Raw genomic sequence first — 22846 nt, forward strand, 5'->3', positions numbered from 1 at the left:
TCATAAGAAGAAAATAGAACTTTGATTGAATAATAATTCTGAGTAAATGTCAACCTCTCTCTTATCCACATTCATCTTTGGCATTAAAGATGGCTTTGGAATAAAATAAGAAGGACATCGTTTCTTGTTTCACATGAATAGAGATTAAGTACTGTAAGATCTTTTGAAAAGCAAGGAGAATTCCCACAAGGTTTGGATGGGCTCAGATTTTAGAAAATGAGGGTACATGTCTGTGCAGCCTGTAAGAAACTATCTTATCCTTCACACATGCATTATCTCTAAGTGTTCAGTCTCACAGATTCATGGAAATGCAGGCCAACAGGCTAATAAAGAACAGCCGAAAATGTAAGATGCTAACATACGTTTAAATACATTTTTCCATTTTTTTCATGGCCTACATGGAGGTGTCAGTGTATAAAAATAACAGATACATACAGCATTTAGACAACCTTTTCTGAAATGTTTACGGTTGTGATCTCGTGTTGAGGGTGCCATTTGTATAGCCTTAATATTTAAGATGTCTCTACAGCTCTTTTGTTTCTTGCCCTTTCTATTCAACAATAACACAGAAGACAGTGAGAATATCAAATACAGCTGTCAAGTTTGATATATAACCCAGGGTCTTTCTCAATCCTGGGTTCAAATAGCTATCACCCTGCCTTTGCAGCTGTGGGCACTCTGGGCGGGCCTTATCTCTGGATTTGACACTGCCCTTGCGTACCCAACGTGGCCTCTCCGTTATTCTCTCTTTCTGTCTGCTTCTAGAGAGCTAAGCCAAAGATTTCTCTTTTGTGAGTCTTTTTTTTAGGTTTTGTTGCCTGCCGTTCTCAGTCTGCCCCCTTTCTCATGCTATCTGTAAGCTATTTTGGCATCTTGCCGTCTTCCCGCCCTGTTGCGTGACTTGCCTTGTGAAGCTCACTTACAGCTGCACGCTTTCCATGCTGGTTGGCAGGCTGAGCTGTAGGATTTCATTTTTAGCGATTGGTGTGGTACTTGATGTCCCTTCTGATGTAAATAGAACTCAACTGTTTCAAAAAAATTAATAAAACAGAGCATTCCATGCACAGCTTTATGAGTAACAGTAGAAGGCTTAAAGGAGATTAATGAATTAACTCCACTTTGGACGTCTTCCTCATGTGTACCGGAGAGAAAACTTGGCATCCATGACTTGCTCTATTCCCTCTATTTCGCCATTTTGAAAGGACGTCTTGGAAAGGGGCTAATGCATAAAACCACCCTCCCCACCCCGCTGCAACAAGTATTTTCAAGCTATTTTAGCACCCCCAAGCACAGCTTGGGTTTCTTTCTTTCTTCCTTCCCTTCCTTTCTTCCTTCCTTCCCCCCTCCCTTGCTCCCTCCCTCCCTCCCTCCCTCCCTTCCTTCCTTTCTTTTACTTATTGCTATTAACATTTTTCAGAAAGCTTACAAGCAGCAGAATATACTGACAGCTTTCATTTCTGTACCTCCAAGGACTGCCCTTAGCATTGCAAATGGTTATAAAAGTGTAAGGCAGCGCTGTTATTTTAGTCTTCTTCCAAATTAAGACCTCCCCTATGTAGCTCTGCTGTGTGTGGTTCCATGTTCACAGTGAGTTATAGTGTATGCAGAATGGTTTCTGAGTGGTGTGAAGATGTCCACTGTCCATAATTTTCTGAGCTGGAAGAGCTTCCTAGAGGCCACATTTATATTCTAATAACATAATCCTCATTTCTCATCTCCCAAAGCAGGCCTTCAGAAAAGATAGTCCTGAAGCCGAATCTACAAGCTTTTCATACTTCTACACCATTGCTAATGGGCAATGGCTCTAATTGTCACCCACAAGGCCATGTCCTCATGCATGAGCTCTGGAACATAATTAATTCTATTCACATCCATATCTAGTTTATCACAATACTGGCCTTCTAATAATTGAAAATATGTCCCTACAAAGTTCTGACACATGTATCCAACTATTCATATAATTCCTTGTATCTCTCCCCTATGAAGAGAATACTGTTCTTACTGCAGGCAATGATGCTGGAGCACTTACTTAGCACTGCACAGCCCTGACTGAGAGCACATCATTTGGATCGTGCCAGTGTTGCAGATAGATGACAAGTCCCGACAAGAGCTGCAGTCAGCATTTTGACCCTCTTCTTTACAGATGGTGATGGCAGGCTTGCTGCATCCTGAGACACATTACCAGTGCTTTGTGGGAAGAATTCCTGGAGATGTCTAAGAAGTCTCTTGTTTAGAAACCTTGGCAAGGATGTGGTAAAGTCCAAGGGCTTTCCTGTTTTTCATCTGTCTGCCTTATCAACTTCTGGCAAAGTTAATATTATCCTATGCAGCGCCTTGAGTTTTCTGTGTAATAGAAGCTGCATGAACAGTCAGGAGTTTGATCAATGATTACTACCAAGGATTCCTTCTCCAAAGGCCCTCACAGTGAAAGGGTAGAAGCCATATCCTGTCACTTGATCCATAAGATACTCCACAGTACCAATGAATGGGTAGCCCCAAAGTGGTGTATAAACATAGGCAAAAGCCATAGAAATGACAAAAAGGCAGTAGGACTGAAAGTCAGTCAAGGCTCTTTTAACCCTTGAGGATCTGTTGGAGCTGATCTTCCCATGAGGAATTGTTCTCTGGGTAGCTTTGAAAGGAAGTGAACGTGGACAAGAAGAGTCTCAAACTTAAGATTTTGGAATTTGGATATTAGTTTTGTCAGGAATAGGCTTTAACTTTCTCAGCTCCTAATTTTCCATATTTTATTAGGATATCTCATGTGACTATCTCAAGAAATCTGTCATTCCCACTTTTACAGTTATATAAATGTGGCTTACAATTTAGGATTCTGCCTACTTCTGAGTACAAAAGAGCCAAGTTGTTGAATGAAATGATAAAACATTAACATTTTTACAATTATTCACAGGCATGTAGAATTATACATCGTGGCTAAGAGGAGCATTGCATAATACATCTAAGGAACAATAAGGAAATCATTGACTAAGGTTCTATTTACACATAGGAACAATATTTCGTGAGCACTTATTCCATGCCAGGAACAGTTCTAAGTATTTTACATGTATTCACATATTTAACGCTCATAACGAAACTTATGAGGCATATGCTATTCCTTCCAAATTTTATAGATGAGAAAAGTGAAGCATGGAGTGGCTCAGTAATTTGATCGAAGTCAAATTGTTGGTAAGTGGCAAAGACAAGGTTAAAAGCCCAGCAGTCTGGCATTAGAGCATGCACCTTTAGCTATTAATCTACACAGCCTATGGCCAACACTAATTATTCTTTGCTTTTACCAGGAATATTGCTTCCTTACAATAGCCAGTGATCATGAGAGTGTCAGTTATGTACTGTGACAATGCTGCATAATAAACCACTCAGAACTTCCGTGGCCTATAACAAGGAGCAGTTATTTATCACGCATCCCTGGGATTCAGCTGATATAGGCGAGGCTTGGCTGGGCTTGGCTGAGCTCATTTATTCTTCTACAAAGTGGTTCTACTTCACATGCCTCTCCACCAGTCAGTCTCTGCTTGCTTTTTTTTGTTTTTGTTTTTTTAAATCAACATTCCATTGGCCTAATGCAAGCCAAATGGCAGAGTTCAAGTGGCAGAGTGCCAGGGCCCTACCAAAGGTCTATGCCAATGGGTGTGAACACAAGGAGAGGTAAAGAATTGGATCATTATGCCAGGCTCCTATAATTAGCAACAAGAACAGCGAATTGGATTGGGAGCCAAGTTCCATTCAATCATCCATTCATTCATCCCTTTTGTAAGCTCTCTTATATTTCATATATAAGCACTGTCCTTATAGTCCAGACATAACAAGATAAAACTCAGAGTTGCTCCTTCAAAAAGGCTTGTAATCTCATGGGTGAGACAGCCAAGTCAAAAATTAGAGTACACCATAGTATTGCCAATTCAACATTCTTATGAAAGCAAAGGTTAAAGCTCCAAGGAAGGGTTATATTCAAGCAGGGGAAACAAAAAAGGGGACGATTGACTCCCCTATGATATTACTAGGGCTGAACCTTGAAATGCAGGCAGTTCAGATAAGAGACCAAAAATAAAGCATCCATTACATATAGTAGGATGTCAAGAGATGAAGATATAGACATCCGATCATAAAGGGATTTGCATGTCACCCTGTTCAAACTCTACCCTGAAGACAGTAGGAGGCTATGAAGTGTTTTAAGCAAGTTAATCAAACTTTATATATAAACTATAAACACACACAAACCAATGGCTGATATTTTTCTGATGGATATTTTAGAAATTAATGTGTAGGTAAGTAAGTGGTATCCTACAGAGGGAAGCCTCCTAGAATGTTCTTTCATTTTGAAGTCCTTAAATACACTTTCTTTTTGATGTTCCAGCATGTAATCAGGCCCTGAGGGACTGGTTCACAGTTACTAGCAAACAACATGTAAGATAAATACCAAAAGATCAATTGATTTATAGGCACAGAAAAATACAACTATCACACAAACTGTAAAAATTTGAGTCGGCAGGGTTGGCACATTGTGTGTGCTGGTGGCCACACTATGTCACGATGCAATAAAGATAATCAAAGTTTGTTTTAGTGAAATACTGTCAAATATTGCAGCGACATGGACCAGAAAAACAGAACAAGAGGCAGACATGGGAATCAGATTTCTTGGTTAGCATGGAATCACAACAAAGGTGATGAAGAAAAAAAAATTGAGTGTTTAATGACAACAGGTGAGAAAACCGGTTGTTCAATTTCACAACAGAATTGGACTTTCCATTCAGGTCAGAAAGACTTCAGGGCTCCCTGGCTCCAAATCTAAGGGCCAGCCTTGCCAGTGGGACATAAATAAATTGATATGGAATGACTAGGGTCCCCTCTTCATTTCATAATGTTACCATTTGCCGAAAGACATGGCTTCTTTTCCTGAATCTTCATGGTTGACGGATGCCTCTTCCACACGGCACCTATTTTCTTTAAATATGTTAATACTTCAACTAGAAGCCCTCTGCTCTGTCATAAGTCTGCTGATCTATGATCTAATATTGATTTATGATTTATCTCCCAGAAAGGCAATTATTTCCTTCATTGTCAACATTCCTAGTCGGCTCCTTCTTGTAGCCTCTTAGTACTAAAAAAACAAGGACACTAGAAAGTGCAGTCAACAACTATTATATACACATACTTTTGCAGTCCAGTTAAAAAAAAAACAAAACACATTTTTGGTTATTTAATGATGAATCTCCACTGGTGAGTTTTGACCTGCAAAAAAGCATGAGTTTGTTCTAAATTATTTAGATCAATATATTCACGAAAACATGTTTTTCACTCACTGGAAATTTTAACTTCAAGTAATGCATCTTTCTAATTATATAGTAAAGGGCAACAGATACCTCTAGGTAATCTTTGAAACAGAAGAAGATACAATTTGTTTGTTCTCTGATTTCCCATTTTCTTTTCCTATGTTCTTTATTACCATGGGCGAAATATTTGAATGAAACAGGATTTTTGTTTATTGATGACTGTCTTCTGTTAATGTTGAGAAACCTTCCTGACTCCTAAATAATAATTTGATGATATTATTTCCCCAGCAATGAATGAGGGAAAAGGAAATAAAGTAAGCAATCTCCAAATTAATCACTAATATTGGGTATTTATGGCTTCAACTATGTTTCTACAAGTTAAGCTATTAAAAAAAGTTATTGCATGTACCCATAATCCACAAATCATGCAAGAAAGTAAGAAATGGTTTATAGCAGTGTAGAGAATTGCTCCTTATGTTGGTCAGTTTCTGTTTATGTTTTCTTTTTCTTTCTTTTTTTTTTTAACGTGCTTTATGGATTGGAGAACAGATTACCACATTTATCAGAATGCTTTTGTTTTCAAGTAGTAGAAAACACAAGTCTTGAACAGGCTTAACTAATAAAGATAACTTACTGCTTTTGTGGATGAAAATTATTTCAAGTAGTTCTTGAACCACCGCTCCAAAGGTATCATCAGAACTTGTTTTATTTTATTATTTATTTATTTATTTTTTGCATGTCTCAACTCCTCTTTCTAAGTGTTTCCTTCATACACTAGAGACTGCTTTCCTCATAGTCCAAGATGGATGACAATGGCTCCCAAGAAATCATACTTCTGCATTTCTATCCAGCAGGGAAGAGCATTTCTGCCACAAAATCCAAATAACTGACCTGAGATCGGTTCTGATCAAACCACCTCTGGACAAATCACCATGGCCAGGGAACCCATCTCTGTAACTGGCAATCAAGTCAGCTTCCTTCACCACATGGTCTTCATGGGAGCAGGGAAGAAATGTTCATTAAAATCAGGGTAGGGTACCGTCATGCAGGGTGTCATGCGGGGCTCTGGTCCCGCTCCCCACATAAGAACACAGGACATGGTGAGGCCAAAAAGGAACACCCATGGAGCCTTAGATAGGGGAGTCATACCAGTGTAGTCTTACTGGCGGCTGGGTTGGTGTGGGGACAGAGCCCCAGAGAGCAGTTTCCAGGCTCTCGGCCTCACGTGGAAAGGTGCTGGCTCGGGTAGTAGTTGGCCGTCAGCAGTAGCCAGTTAGACAATTGGCCCCTGATATAGCTGCCATGGCGGTGCTGGTTGGTGAGTGGAGAGTGAAGTCAAGGAGAGTCGGTCAGTTGCCAGAAAGCGGACAGCAGGTCGCACATCGTGTGAATCCAGCCTCCAGTGAGACTATAGTGGTATGAATCCCCTACCTATGGCTCCGTGGGTGTTCCTTTTTGGCCTAGCCACATCCTGCGTTCTTATGTGGGGAGCAGGATCAGAGGGCCCGCAGGCCGCCCTGCACGACAAATGGCACAGCGAGCAGGGTACGGTGCCGGCCAAAGCTCTCCGAGGGATGGTGGAGCAGTTTGTGCGTGTGAAAACGCAGTCTCGGGAAGCCCACGAGGAGCAGCGCCAGAGACGCAGAGCACAGTCTGCCTGGGAGAGACGTGACCCCTCGGTGAATTGGTGGTCCTCTCGAGCCTCCGGATGGCACGCCGCCCTGTTGGCCATAGCAGGCATTAACGGCTTTTTGGTAGGCTGCTGCTGTAGGCTCCGAGGGTTGCGGACATCTTACACCGAGGCCTCCAGCCACTCAGACACATGGAGTGGCGAGCAAGATTCCGACCAGGTAGGAATGGAGTCTGACTCTGGGCAGGAGGACATGTGGCCCCCACACAGTATGTGGTGTCCGGTGGCCACTGTTCTCAGGAGTTGGACCCCCAAGGAGGGGTGGGAGGACGTGGATGGCTCTCCGGCCAGCATGGAGAGGGCCCTGAAGGCTCTGGCTGAGCGGTTGCCGGAGGAGGACAAGGCTACAGCCGGCCGCGTGGGCTGGCTGTTCCTCACGGCCTTGAGTCTCAACACGGAAAATGCGCTTAATGAAATGGCCCAGGTGCCGGACCAGGTGTGCCGGTTGGAAGCGCTGGAAGCCGGGTCCGCCTGTTGGAAGCGGGGCCCCACAGTGGAGACTCTGAGGCAGAGGAAGCGAGTGGAGACAATGTAGCTCCCAACCCCCAAGGCCGGCCAATCTTGAAGCAAAGGGTAAAATGTGAGCAACCTTTGGGCCCCGGGGACGTTGCTGCAGGCAACCCAGTTGTGACTGAGTTTACTACCTACACCCCTTACACTCCCACTGAGTTGCAGGAGCTGGGGAGGTGGTACAGACAGAGCCCTGGAGAGCCAGTCTCGGCTTGGCTATTACGTTTATGGGATGAGGGAGCAGACAGCATTCTCTGCTCCCCGGGCGAGATGGAAAAGCTAGCCTTCGTGACAGTGCATCCGTCCCTGCGACAAAGGTTACAGAAATGCCATAGGTTGGCCCATGACCAGGGCAACCACTCTCTAATGGAGTGGCTCACTGCTGCGGTACGCACAGTGTGGGGACAGGCTGGCGAGCTGCCAGACACTGTGAGTCAATGGCAGTCATATACGGAACTTACTCAAACCATCCGTGAAATGGGTATGAGACATGCTATTTTTAACCTTAACATGCAGGGGCCGGATGACGAGCTTTTTACAGCCAGTATGAGAGATCTGGTTTTGGATACTGCACCTGCGAGTGCTTTTGGATCCTTGGTTGCCATTCTTATGCCCTATGTGGGATGATGGATCATGAAGTTACAACTGCCATGGCCACCCTAGGGGATGTTGAAAGCCGGAGGCGAAGGAAGTGAAGACAGGAGGTCCACGCAGTTGAGACCTGGAAGCCCAAACCAAAGGTAAAGAGGCGAGGTTGCGGGCCTCAGAGAGTAACACGCGCACAGATGTGGCGTGATCTCGTGGCAGCAGGGGTCGATTGGAAGAAAATAGACCGACAATGCAATGCACTCCTGCTGGAACTTTGGAAACAGTTGCGTCCGGAACAATTCCGGAGAAGCCTAAAGGAGAAGTCTGGGAAAGCGCGACCCGTGTCCCTCCAGGACTTCATGCAGCCGCTTGAGGACGACTCCTTTCAGCTTGATTAGAGGTGGGGCCAAGGTACCTGGTCAGAGGGGACGAGCAGGGACCGGAGGCCCCACGTGGAACTGTCCATACATTGGTCCGCTTCTAATGTGCAGAGGGTTTTGGCCCTAGTTGACACTGGCACAGACTGCAGTCTTGTTGATGGGAACCCAGAACTGTTCCCCGGACGAGCAATCTGCATTGATGGCTACGGGGGAAAGACTGTGACTGTGAAAGCCATCCCTTACCACTGGGTATAGGAAGGCTTCCCCCTCGTACCTACAAGGTTTATGTCTCCCCCGTTCTGGAGTATATTCTAGGGGTGGACATGCTACATGGCCTCAGCTTACAGACATCGGTAGGAGAGTTCCGTCTCTGGATCCGGGTGGTGAAAGCGGTGACACGCGGGCATGCTCACCACCCTCCTCAAGTGTTGCCACAGCCCTGGCGCATGGTTACAGTGCAACAGTACCGCCTGCCAGGAGGGCAGGAGGAGACTGGTGGTACCCTAAGAAGTCCAGGAAGTCTGGCTGTGCCCAGAAGGACTGGTGGTGCCCTGAGAAACTCTGGCTGTGCCCAGAGAGAGTGGCAGTGCCCTGAGAGCCTTGGCTGTGTCCAAGATACTGCATTCACCTCCAAGCTCCTCGCACAGGGACCCTCGCAGAAGACGGTTGTCATGTAGATTGTGAGGCAATACCCTGTAGGGGTGAAGGGTGGGGACAGATTCCCAGAGAGCAGTTTCCAGGCTCTCGGCCTCACGTGGAAAGGTGCTGGCTCGGGTGGTAGTTGGCCGTCAGCAGTAGCCAGTTAGACAATTGGCCCCTGATATAGCTGCCATGGCGATGCTGGTTGGTGAGTCGAGAGTGAAGTCAAAGAGAGTCGGTCGGTTGCCAGAAAGCAGACAGCAGGTCGCATGTCGTGTGAATCCAGCCTCCAGTGAGACTATAGCAGTATGAATCCCCTACCTACGGCTCGTGGGTGTTCCTTTTTGGCCTAGCCACATCCTGCGTTCTTATGTGGGGAACGGGACCAGAAGCCCCGCAGGCTGCCCCGCAGGATAGTTGGAGACACAGGAAGCAGGAGCCACACTATCTGCAAGCCGCCGTCTGCTTCTCTGTCAACCAACCCCACTTGCTAGCTGCAATCCACAGTGCTAATTGCAATCCGCGCTTGCAGGCTCAGCCACCATCTTCTTGCTGGCCCCCATTTCCTGCTAGCGTAGCCACAGCAGTTATATTAGTGGCCAATGGCTCACTGGTTACAGCTGACGGCCAACTAGCCACAGCTGATGGCCATCCAATCACAGTTGATGGCCATTTACTACCTGAGCCAGCACCTTTTCACATGAGGGCAAGAGCCTGGAAACTGCACTCCTGGCTCTGTCCCCACAGGTACCAGGAGAAGGAATCAATTTGGAAGTCAAGTAAATGACGTCACACGGGCTTTAACGTTAAATATACACATTAGAAATCATTCCTCTTTGCAGCAATGTATTTGGTCCATATGAAGAGAGCACACGAAGAAAATCATTTGTAATGAAGTTTTCAATGAAAATAATTCACCTGTAAAAAGGATTGAGGGGAATAATGAGAGAATGTCATTTAACTAGATTGCGATAATTGATATTTACCTTCAAGCACAGCAGAACTCCATACCCATTTCCATTTGCCATTCGGATATCCCAAAATACCCCTGCTAGTCAGAAGCTGTCCCAAGTTACTAAGTTCAACTTTCCCTTTTATTTTCTATGAAGCCACGAACCCTCTGTCCAGTTGTGCTTATTATCTTCTGTCAGCATCAGTAAAATGATGAATAATAAAAACGCGGGAGGAATACTAACTCGTCACTGGCAAGGAATAAATAGCTTACCCCATGCCAGGGTGTTGAGTTTGCAATCCAGTTAGATCTGGCCATTTGGAAACTAGAAAGCAACTACCACATGCAAATTGAGCCATATATTTCTGCATTGTAATAATACTCTGCCTGTTTGATGTTTGCTCCACATTTTACCTTGTTTTAAATTGCTTCTGTTGAGAAATTTACACCTTAATTTCTTTTTTCCTAAAGAGATACTAATTATCCTTAGGTAGTGACTAAACCAAATGTCTGCATTTCCATTTTGAAGGCTATTTAAACCTGTTATATCTTTATTTGTTTCTTATTTCCCAGAAAATGTTTATTCTATTTCAAGTGGCACAGAAATCTTTACTGGATCCTGCAAAAGTAAATTCTTTTGCTTGTAATCTAAAAACAAGGTAAAGTGACTTGACAGTTCTACTCTTTATATGCTTTCAAGATGAATCGCCGTTTTTCAGGTCCTACCAGCCCTGAGCAGCGGGAAAATTTCAAGATGTCCCCTTCATAGCATTGAGACTTTGATGAACTGAACCATCAAAATGTTCTGTGCATTAAATAAATTGTGCATTGGCAATAAATATTCCCTTAGTCAAGGTTTGTGTTATAAGGATAAGATGAAGAAGCTCAGCAATAAAGTGTATGTATAACCAACAGCCTTGGCAAAAAACTGACTCAATGTAGGTTTAAAATCAAGTTTTATACAAACTTACGAGTGCTTCAATGAATTATTAGTTATTTTATTCTAATAAAAACTTGACTCCTATGCTAATCAGCTAAAGAAAGATGTATTTGCTTTAAATTAATACTTCTATACTATAGAATTTACATTATTAGATTTACTATATTAATATTATAGAATTTCTATATTAATTTACAGCGCCGTGACTCCGATACGAACTGAGGTTGCTGCTGCTGTGGGTGGTGAACACAATGTGACACACAGATAATGTCGTGCGGGAGACCCTGCTCGCTGCGCCATGTGTCGTGCAGGGCGTCCTGCGGGGTCTCAGCTCCCGCTCCCCACATAAGAACGCAGGACATGGTGAGGCCAAAAAGGAACACCCACGGAGCCATAGGTAGGGGAGTCATACCACTATACTCTCACTCTCTGCAATCCGCGCTTGCTAGCTCAGCCACCATCTTCTTGCTAGCCCCCCATTTTCTGCTAGCCTAGCCACAGCAGTTATATTAGTGCCCAATGGCTCACTGGTTACAGCTGACGGCCAACTAGCCACAGCTGATGGCCATCCAATCACAGTTGATGGCCATTTACTACCTGAGCCAGCACCTTTCCACCTGAGGCCGAGAGCCTGGACTCCTGGCTCTGTCCCCACAGATGATGTATCAGCGAATGGTACACGTGAAACCTGTGTAACTTTACTGACAATTGTCACCCCAATAAACTTTAATTAGAAAAAAAAAGAACTTAATGTACTTTCAAGAGCTCCTCTTTTAACTATTACCGGCTTGTACATAATAAAAGAAAAAAAAACATAGTGTGTGTTACAGTTAACTATTTGAACTAGTAAGATATTCTGTTGCTTAATCACAACACACAATTGCTTATCTTTAAGTATTTGTTATAATCATAGTTAACTTCAGAAGAGCTATTGATATTAAAGAATACTTAATTGTGTATGTTATAGGTGTACTTTAGGTTTAAAAAAAAAAGGCAATGAATGAAAAGGATGTCTCACAGTTTAATATTTAAATTCTTAATTTGTCCCCTATGTCTTTCCTACTAAAACTTCCCTCAATCTCTCTAACTCAGAATAGAAGCCACTGACTCCTGCCTGGTCTTTCTGACCTTACTTGTGGATGATTCCGTGATGTGCCTCCCGTTTCTCCCACACAGGAGTGAGGCACTCATTCCCCAGCTGCTGAATCTAGCCTGCTGGAAATTTTCAACTGAGTCTCTCCAAAATTTCCCAAAGCCCGTGGTTCTCAAACTTTAACATGTATTAGAAACACCGGGAGAGTGCTTAAAGCACAGATGATTGTGCCCCCAGATTTCTGATTCAGTCAGTCAGGGCCGGGGCCCAATATTCTACCTTTTTAACAAGCCCCAAGGTGACGCCAATAACAGTGTTCTGGAACCACACTTTGAGAACCACTGCCTTAAGCTGAAGAGAGCTGCCTCCTCCACGGTCACATCTCCCTCCCAAATAGCAGCCCAAGTCCACCGGGAGTATAAAAGCCAGGCTTCCTTGCCAAGGAACAAATCTACAGGGTCATTTCAGTCCCAGCTCCGGTGATAAGGAGATTTTATCATTGCATGGTGCTTAATCACATTCTGTTGCTTAATCACAACACACAATTGCATATCTTTAAGTATTTGTTATAATCATAGTTAACTTCAGAAGAGTTATTGATATTAAAGAATACTTAATTGTGTATATTCTAGGTGTAGTTTAGGTTTAAAAACAAGGCAATGAATGAAAAGGATGCTTGAATAATTCCTTCTGTCCAATCCTATCTCCATTCTCCTCCTATAGCTGTTGATTCTATGTATTACACACATGGATCTACTTAAAACACCTGTCTAACATTTTAATGGTTCTTCAATATCTCTAGAATGCCCTCCAAACTGGTATCTGTCTTTTGCATTCACCCCAATTCTGGATCAATAAAGCTATTTAGCTTCTACTGGCTGTTGAATGCTACTGGAGAAAAAGGATGCAAATTCATAATGTTCTGCTCCAAATACGTCCTCCACCCTGCCTGATGGCACTAGAATGTGACTAGGTAGGTTTCTCTCTCACTTTCTGTGTTAAGCATTTTTTTCTATTTTCTCCCTACCTCCCACTGTACCATTTCCTAACATACTCTCAGAGAAAGGCCTTTTCATCACCTTACTTAACTGCACAAACCAGATGCCAAATTCATCCTCCATACTTCCAAAATCTAGTCCAATATCAATTTTGATTCATCTATTTACAGAATATCTCTCAAAAGTTTCTACATCTCTCCTTCCAACAGTCCACGGATGCAATGCTGCAGGCAAATATTATTTCTTACTCTGATAAAATTAAATCCTTTCTGACTAGACCCAGCTTTCTATCACCTCTAAGTTGTTCTCTATCTTGGCAGTGTTTCTAAAACAAAAACCTGATTTTTTTCTCTCCTTTTGAATGTATTCTTTCTCTATTCTGCTACCACAAATGTCCCCGTGACCCACTCCCACTCTACATATACACATACCGATCTCAGGATAAAGTTCAAAACTCTTAACTTGGCTTACAATACTGTTCGTGATCAAATCCTTGCTTATATCTCTTGACTCATTCTGTATCCCCACATATAACACAATACGCCTCGGTTTTGCTAAATAACTTAAACTTCCTGAGCTCTTGCATAAGCCACTCATTCAGAAAAATATATCTGAGTTTCCAAGGCTACAAACAAGCAAACAAGCAAACAACAACAAACAATACAAAGCAAACAATAGAACAAGCAAACAAACAAAAAGTGTGGCAACAGATTGTAAAGCTTTCCAATCTTGTAGACTACATCCTCTGATTCTGACAGGCTGGTGATAAAATCTCAGGTTAAGAAACAACGTCATAGAGGCAATCCTCTAAAATACTCATGAAATAATTATAGAATTTTAGGGCCAGAATGACCATGAAATAAAAGCAGGGCCAATGCTCTTATTTTCCAAAATAATGCTCCGAGAAGTTAAAACATGTCCAGTGGATATTAAGAGTCAGAATTAGATTGGGAGAAAGGTAGAAAAAGTTGAAGGAAATGAGTAAAATATCAAAAAATTAAAAAAAAAAAAAAGGACGAGAGAAAGAAACAAAGTGGTTATGACGACACCACCATCAATTTTCAAATCTAATACAGACAAACCCAATGTGTGTATGGGGATGCTGGGAGCAGACTGAGGGCAGACTCCCACACTGGTCTCCAAGACAGTCCCGGTTCCTTGCAGAAGGCACTGTAGCCAATGGTTCTTTGTTGAAGGCAGTGAAGACTGAAAATGAGAGGATACACTTATCTCCTGGACTCTTACAGCATGCTAGATATAGCTTTAACAGTTAATGTCTCAAGAAGAAATGTATTTTATAGTATTCGGTATGCAAACACATGAAGCAAATATGCTCATACACACAACTAAATAATACACATTTTCACAAAGCAAACTCTGATGTATTCTACTTTTTTGTTGTTCTATTCTACATCATTGCAAAAAGGGTTAACCACAATATGCTTAACTGTTTTCACAGTCCATGAATGGGCTGTAGCCCACAGTTTGAAAAATATTGTACTCTTGATTTCTCATTCTTTAGTCGGCATTTGAGGTTTGCTTTGTATTCCATTATCTATAACAGAGATATACTTTATAATACCCCTAGCATAGTTTGCCTTCTTGGTAAATTGCATTTGGTCCCCCAACAATACTTATTAAGATTAAGACATGCAGTAGGAAGAAGAAGGATATAATGTGTCTTAGCTCAGGCTGCACCTTAGACTGGGTGGCTTAAATAACAGAAATTTATTTTCTCGCAATTCTGGAGGCAGGAAGTCTGAGATCAGGGTGTCAGTGTGGCCAAGTTCTGGTGAGAGCATTCTCTCATTCAGACTACCATATTTCCCGGCATTCAGACTACCATACTCTCGTTGTGTCCTCCGCAGCGAAGACAGAGAGAGAAAGGAAGCTCTCTGGCATCTCCTCTCAGGAGGAGTGCTGCCGATAGTGCAAAGTCAGAGACTTTGATATCACAGCGTCAGAAATCCTTGCCAAGATTAACTAAGGGGTGTGTCCTGGGTAACAGAAGGAGATGGCCAGCATCCCAGGAATTTTCTTGTGCAGAGAGAGATGCCATTAAGACACTTCACAGAAGATCAAATAAGGATAGAAACCAAGGCCTAAAACCAGGCAAGATCTACACCTCAACTGGAGGTACCCAGAAGCCAGCAGATAAGGATAATGTAACAATTATGTAGGTTCTTCTGTTGCTCAAATGTCATCCAGAGAGAGAAGTAAGAGAGGGGGATGGAGACAAAGCCTTAAGTCTAAATATGTACCACAAAGATACTGAGAAAGACAGCAATACATTGTGAACTGGAGTAGACTGTGACAGCTTTGCTAAGTTTGTGACACTATGATGCTTCACTTTTTTTTAATGCTCCCTGTCCATTGAAATGTTCTGACTTGTCATTATAACTTAAGAAAATTATAAGGTGATTTCTAAAAATACAACGTAGGTTATCATGAGAAGCTTGGGTCAAAAACAATGTGATTTTATGCTAATATTTTTGGAACCAAGTGGTGAACTCCTCACTTCCCTTTATTCCAAAGATGATAATAGAGTGATCTATGCCACATGTCAACATCACAGGTGTCACACAAATTTTCGCATAGGGGTCATATATAAAACTCATGTTTTTTTGTACTGTTCTATGTAAAACTATGCTTGGGAGTCCTCCACAATATGTGAGAACATAAATGTATAACAAAGGTTCAATCGAAGCTAGTGAGTCATTTCTGGATAAATTTGTAACTGAGAATTAGAATGAACTTCATTTGGCCACCAAGCACCATAATACTAATTGCCATTTGCGCTACACTAAGCTACTTGTAGGTGATTGGTGACTTTTACTGGGTGCCTACGGTGTCCTTATCACTGTGGTAAGTAGACACTGAGGATACAAATTGAATAGGACAGAATTCCCACCCTATCAAAGCTGACTGCCTAATTCAAGAAACAGAAAATTCAACAGTTGCAAAACATTAATACTGCAGCTGTGGCATGTTTCATGTGCTACAGGAGCAGGGAGGTGGGTCTCCTTTGCTGTGGAAGGGGGCTGTACAGGGGAAATTGTAAGGGAGGTCTTCACCAAGAGGTGATACATGGGCTAAATCTTACGGTATAGGGAGGAATGTTGTGTTACGTTTTTTAAAAAAGTATTCTCTTTCACACTAAGGATATCTGATTGAATCTAGTAAAAATATTAGAATGGAGTAATTTGTTGCCACAAAAAAATAGTATATTTAATTTTGAGGGTTTACCTCGTGATTTCATGGTTTGGGTGCTATGACAAATAAGCCAAATCCATGCAGCAGTTATTTATTTTGAGGAGATTGTAATATATGCCTGTAAATATGAACAAATACCAACGATCCGAATAGTATCAGACCGACTACTTGTGGCTTGGCATAAAATATTTAGCAATGACCTTCTATAGTAAGACAAATTATTTTGTACTTCAAAATATTTAGACCGATGGAGATGAAGTAACCTGGAAAACTCCTCAATGATTCAAAAATGGCTCGAGTGATGTTGATAAAATGAGATTATAAATGCATATTTTGTCTGAAGTTAGGCCAGATTCACTTTCTCAAGAATTTAAAATTAAAACAGATTCCAATCAGCTTTGGGTGCTGGACTCTGCAAAACATGTAACATTAGGAGTGGGATGATCATGTTTATCTATCAGCTTTGTTGGGCAAGCAGGAAGTCCAACTGCAGAAGAATACCTGCAGAGGGAAGAATTAAAAGCCATGTGACCCCAAAGAGAAGAAGGGAGAGATGGGAATAAGTTGGTTACCTTGGTTTGGGGGTTGTCTTCACTATCTTGGTTTGGGGCTCTTGGTTTTAGTCCCTTGCAGAGCCTAGCTGCACTTCTCGTCATCAGAATTCCTGAGATAATGCCAAGATTTCCAGGTATGGCCTAGGTAATTATGAGTGGATTTTTTGACATCAAAGCAAATGATCAATACACCCCTGCCTTTCAAAACAAGACAAAACAAAACAGCCTAAGACCAAGTTAGAAAAGGCAACAAACTGTTTAAAGCATAATATATACAACATCCCTTTCATTTTTACTTATTGACTCCATTGAATGAAAAGCAATAGAATAAAACTCAATTTAAATGCTGCTTTTATATTCCCCTGGAGTACACAATAGAACAAAAATCATATATATATAACTTTAGCTGAATGAGATGGATCCATAGATTTGTCCATAATAGTCAGTTTTGGTAAAAAAGTTATTTATTCATGTTTATTCTTTTGTTAAATAGATTAAACTAAAATGTTCTGGGTGATCCCGGAATTTCATCTGGGATTATGACTCCATCTGTAAATAAGGTTAAAAGAAATGTAGTTGATTAGTCATTTATTTCGAAATACCCAAATATATTGAGAAGTATAACTGAATGTTTCAATGATCCAGGTGTTGGACATACCTAGAGTAAACTTTAACAATAGAATACACAACTGCCATTTGAGAAATCAGAGGTTAGGGCAGCATGAGGCATAAAAAAAGAAAACAAACTGTGAAGAGACAAACGTGGCCTTAATGAGATCATCTACATTTTCTTACTGAGTGGCTACCCTCATCATTCCATTTTCAGTAACATTATTGAGGCTCTCCTCGCTACTGGCCCCCGCTAAATCCCCTTCCTTTTAACTTTTCAGAAGTTTATTCACACAGAAGGGACTGAGAGTTTAGTTACTCAATGTTAAGCCTTCCCAAGAGAACTGTCATTTTAAGTCTTTAATTAAACAGAATAATCTTTTACTGCAGGATTTTTCCAAATGTAGTCAATACAAAAAGGAGTATTTGAGAAACAAGGAAGTTTCCCTGATGACTCTTATCTTACCAGGTAAGTTAACTGTTTACTCCATCTCTCTCCTTAATAAATCAGGACTGGTTTGGCAAACATAAAGTACTAAGCAGAAGTAATTCTCATACTAATTCTCTTATCATTGTAACCATTATCATTGCTATTTTCATTCATGAATCACCTTTTATTTTTCTTTGAAAGTTTATATAGTCTCCCCATAAGAGAAGAAAACAGAAAAAGGAAAATGTACTCGATGAGGGATTAAACAGATGATATCAAGGAAACATGGCACCAATGGCAATTTTTATGAACATATATAAAATAAAATAATTATAGAAACAATGACATAAATAAAAGTTAGCGATAACTTATTCAAAGTGATTTTGTGTATGTTGGTCTCTTGCAAAGTTCCACAAAAATTTGCAATACAAGTGCTTAAGGTGAATCATGCTAGCACAGTGCCCAGGTGGTGAACCGGTCACCTCTCCACCGTATCGTATCTGCTGCAGCTGTAGAGACGAACTATAATCTCACGATTAAGTCTGGGAAGAGCTGGTACTCCATTAACCAAGACAGCTCAGGTGGCAGGACATGTCGTTGGCCAATACCCCAAATACCGTGTTTCCCCGAAAATAAGACCGGGTCTTATATTAGTTTTTGCTCCAAAAGATGCATTAAGGCTTATGTTCAGGGGACGTCATCCTGAAAAATCATGCTAGGGCTTATTTTCTGGTTAGGTTTTATTTTAGGGGAAACACGGTAGTTGCAACCCCCAGGCTTGGACCCCTGATCGTGACAGGGAGATAGTTGGTGCTTTATGACCATACGATTTAAAAAACGCAGCCTAAGATCTGAGGTCTCTCTCCCAAATCTGGTATTTACGTCAGCCAAAGTGCAACAGACAGCAGCAAACCCCACATCTGCAACTTCTATTATTCTGTGAATATTCCAAATCAATGCTTCCCCAGTAGCAGAGGTATGTGTGAGGTATGACCATTTGCCTTTGTCTTTATAAAAATATAAAAATGGACACTACAATTTAGAGATAATGTGTGTATATTGATAGTGATTTATCAAGTACTTAGTATTCATTCATCTCTCAGCAAAAAGTTTGGGGGGACAACTCTGCGCCAGAAACTGTATTACACGCGACACATACACAGAACTAGGACACAGGATAAAGAGCAGGAATGGGCTTTGGGATTAGGGTGACCAGGTCAGAATCCCAGTCCTGCTAGTGACTGGCTGTGTGACTTGAGCAAATTGTACTCTCTAAGCCACATTTTTTGTTCCATAAGATGAATATGCTGACAAGGTAATCACAGGTATTAATGAAAACATATGAATAGCACCTAACATTCATACGATGGCTGTATTATTCCATCTTAGTCAATTTGTTTCTATTATCACACTTCTTTAAAAATAAATAATATTAGTAATCAGGACACATAAATATCACATTTTGCCATGTATAATGTGCACCCATGTTTTTGGCCAAAACTTTCAGGGGAAAAAAAAATCTTTCATTTTAGTGTGAATTTTTGTTTACATTTAGGTACTTGTTTTTTGTAGTATAAATAAATTTTAGCACTGATTTTTAACATATTATGTGCAAGAAATTTTATGTAACAAATAATTACAAAACACAAGAACAGATACAAGGTATAAGAAATTTTATGTACTGGTAACAAATTTACGATATTTACACATCATAGAAGTCCAAGAACTCTGTCGTTGCAAGTTCGTCATAAGTTCAACAAAACCAATTATCATATTCCAGATTATTTTGCATACGGATATCGTTATTGATTTCTAGAGTTATACTTTTAACTCATAGGCATAAATAAAAGAATGAAAAACATTTATATAGATAAGGAATTAGTACTACCCGTGTATAATGCGCATCCTTACTTTTCCCTCACAAATTTGGGCAACAAAGTGTGCATCATACATGGAAAAATACCGTAGCTGCTTTTTTTTTTTTTCAAACGTCACCAACACGTTTTATTTCTCACCATGAAAAATCTGAATTTGAAACAGATTCTTGGACTGGGGAGTCATATGCACCAGCTTGTTCGGCTTTAGCACCAGTCTCATCCCCAGTAGCTTTTCCAGAACTGCTTCCTTCACCATGAAGCTCCATGAGGTTTTCCCAATTCAAACTGGGGCTTCTTCAGCATTTTGACTTTTTTAATAAAGACGTTGTGGAGTGGATAAATAAATTTGCAAGACTGTTCTTTGTCTTTTCCCCTGCTCTCTGGAATCAATATACTGACCACTTTTTTCAAGTCATTTGTCTGCACCTCTCAGGTCATGATTTCCATCATCTTCTTCCAGATTTGGTGGACCTGCTGATGCTGAGCATAAGAGGGCTTCCGAACCTGAATGATGCACTTTTTAGTAAAACCAACACAGAATAGACGAAGCAAATAACCATCGGTAGTCTTGACATCAACACGAACTTCAATCATGGTCTGCCATTGTTTTGACCACGGAGCACATTTTGTCATGGGTATGATCCAGGCCATGGACATGAGTCAGGCAGTTTTTGCCCTGAACATTCTCAGCAATTGACTTGCATTTTCCAAATGCAACTTCATCATTCTGTAGATCAGCTAGGTTCACTTCAAAAACACTACCGTTGAGACCGTCAGATTCAATTTTGGTTCCTTGAGTTCTCGTGACTAGTGTTTTCCCATTATTTCTTAAATTGAACATGACTGTTGATTTCACATCATACAAATCTTTCTTAGAAAATGGGTCAACCACTTTTTGCTTGGCTCCCTTCTTGCCACCTTTTGTAAGGCACTTATTCTTCCCGACTACCATAGTGCTGCTCAGAGCCAAAAGCGGTAGATTCTTAATTTCAAAAACATAATAAATGATCAGGCAAGTAATTTAAGAAAATTAAGACCACATTTAAAAACAAACAGAAAACAACTAGTAAAACATGGGAGAGGGGATTTGCCTTTATTGAAATACTTTATTAGACCATAGATGTATAAAACTAAAATGGTATTTGTAAATAGCTTCTTCCAAAATCGACACCGATCAATGTTATTTATTAGGCCATTTGTCAGTGGGAAATATATCAGTTCTTGGTATAAAAAAAATAATGAAAAGACAATAAAAGGGAGAGAGCTTCTCAAGAAATCTCTTCACATACAATTTCATTGAACGCATCTAAATAAGTTAGTAGTGTGGGTGGGTTGCTAGGGAATGCTGTAGCTTAACGTACTCATGTTATAGCTTTGAAAACATGGGTCCATGAGGAAATTAAATTGTAAGAATTAAATGATCAGATTCATCCACAAGCACATATTTTGAAGATATTACATGCTGTCACATTGTACAGAATCTAGCACTTGTAAGCTGAAGTAACCAGATAACTTCTACTTGAGAGAAATGTCCACGAAGGAGCGGAGGGGATGCTTGCCATTTGACAGGGTAATTATTTGCCATATCTTGCTTTCGTTGCAGTTTAAAGATCCTTAAATTTAAGCCAAAAGCATCCAGGGCTCTGAACACAGAGCTTGCTCAGGGATGTTAAGTAACAAATTAACTTAACTGATTTATTCCTAAAGAATTTACTATCTAAAAGTTTTCCTATTGATACCTATTCCTGAAGGATTTACTTCCTAAAAGTATTTTTGTAAGATGAAGTTAATTTGGAGTATATGCATGTGAAAGCATAAGGAAACATGTATTTACAAAAAAAAATAAATTGCCCTGGTTGCCTATTTTTATGAGCCAAAATCACTCCAGAAACAGAACTGGGACAGTTCTAGCATCCAATAGGTACACAGTCAGTTATGTTAGATGTGTCTAGAACAATTCAGACTAAGAGTAAAAGTGCAACATTTATAGATGCTTTGTGGGAAAAATGAATAATTTACATAAATAGAACAGATCATCCTCAACTAAGTACCAAGTACCATAAATCAGTCAACCAACCAACCAATCAATCCCCAGCATTTGATACTTTGAGTATATGCTCCTTTTTCATCTCCACCAGAATTCCATCTTATAGATAAGGAAACTGATACCCAATGACCCCTACTTACCACAGGAGGCCGTGCTGGGATGATAGCATTCTAGCTCAGCTCATGCCCTCAAATCCCTCACCTTTGCAAAGGGTGTAGGTGGAAATTAAAACTGGAAATTGAAGAGGTTCATAAAATACATTCGTGTAATATATCCGTAGAGAAAAAAGATGACCAAAACATCGTTTCCACTATTAAGACAGAATAAAGAAAAATGCTCCAATAAGTAGCTTCTAACTTGACTGCTGGAAAACAATAGGACTGACGGGGTTGAGCTTCCATATGACAGTGCCCTGACTGAACTTCTAAAGGGTTTGTGTCTTATTTTTAAAAACAATGAATTTCACCTTGAGGCATTGCCATCTAGACTTGTTCCTTCTTTAACTAAAGATAGTTAAACAAGATATTTATTTTTTCCTGAATGAAAATAAAGTTCATAGAAAGAACACGTTTTTGAAATGAAGTTCTATAATAAAAAATGGATTTTATAGAACTCTAGCTCTGCCATCCCTTCTAGAGTATACGATTGAATTGGTTAAAGACTTGGAAAACAAACTCCTGGGAGCCATTCACTATTGACTAAAGAAATACACTGTGTTTTAATGGGAGTATTTTTGTTATTGATTTCATCACTTAGTTCTAAAATGCTGTGATGAAGCACTTGGAAATCCAGACATCTCAGTTTCTCACATGGAGTCTATGGGACTCCAGAATAATTTAAGCTTTTCCTCTGAATTAGAATCTTTACTTCTGTAGTTCATCAACCTCATCCTTCAAGTATATGTCACTGAAATGAGAAAACCTTAGAAGGCAGAAAAAAAAAATTAAAAACAAATTAATGTAGGAAGACGATATAAATCAAGTGGTGAAGCCAAAACTGAATTATCAAAAGATCTTTCATCAGCAGTAAATACAT

At 40.7% G+C, this 22846-nt stretch overlaps 1 pseudogene; it reads right to left on the reverse strand.

Moving 5' to 3' along the window:
• Positions 1-19898: 19898 nt before the first annotated feature.
• On the reverse strand, positions 19899-20716 carry LOC117037948 (40S ribosomal protein S3a-like; annotated as a pseudogene).
• Positions 20717-22846: the final 2130 nt, after the last annotated feature.

The sequence above is a fragment of the Rhinolophus ferrumequinum genome, chromosome 2, assembly GCF_004115265.2.
Source record: "Rhinolophus ferrumequinum isolate MPI-CBG mRhiFer1 chromosome 2, mRhiFer1_v1.p, whole genome shotgun sequence".
NCBI lineage: Eukaryota > Metazoa > Chordata > Mammalia > Chiroptera > Rhinolophidae > Rhinolophus > Rhinolophus ferrumequinum.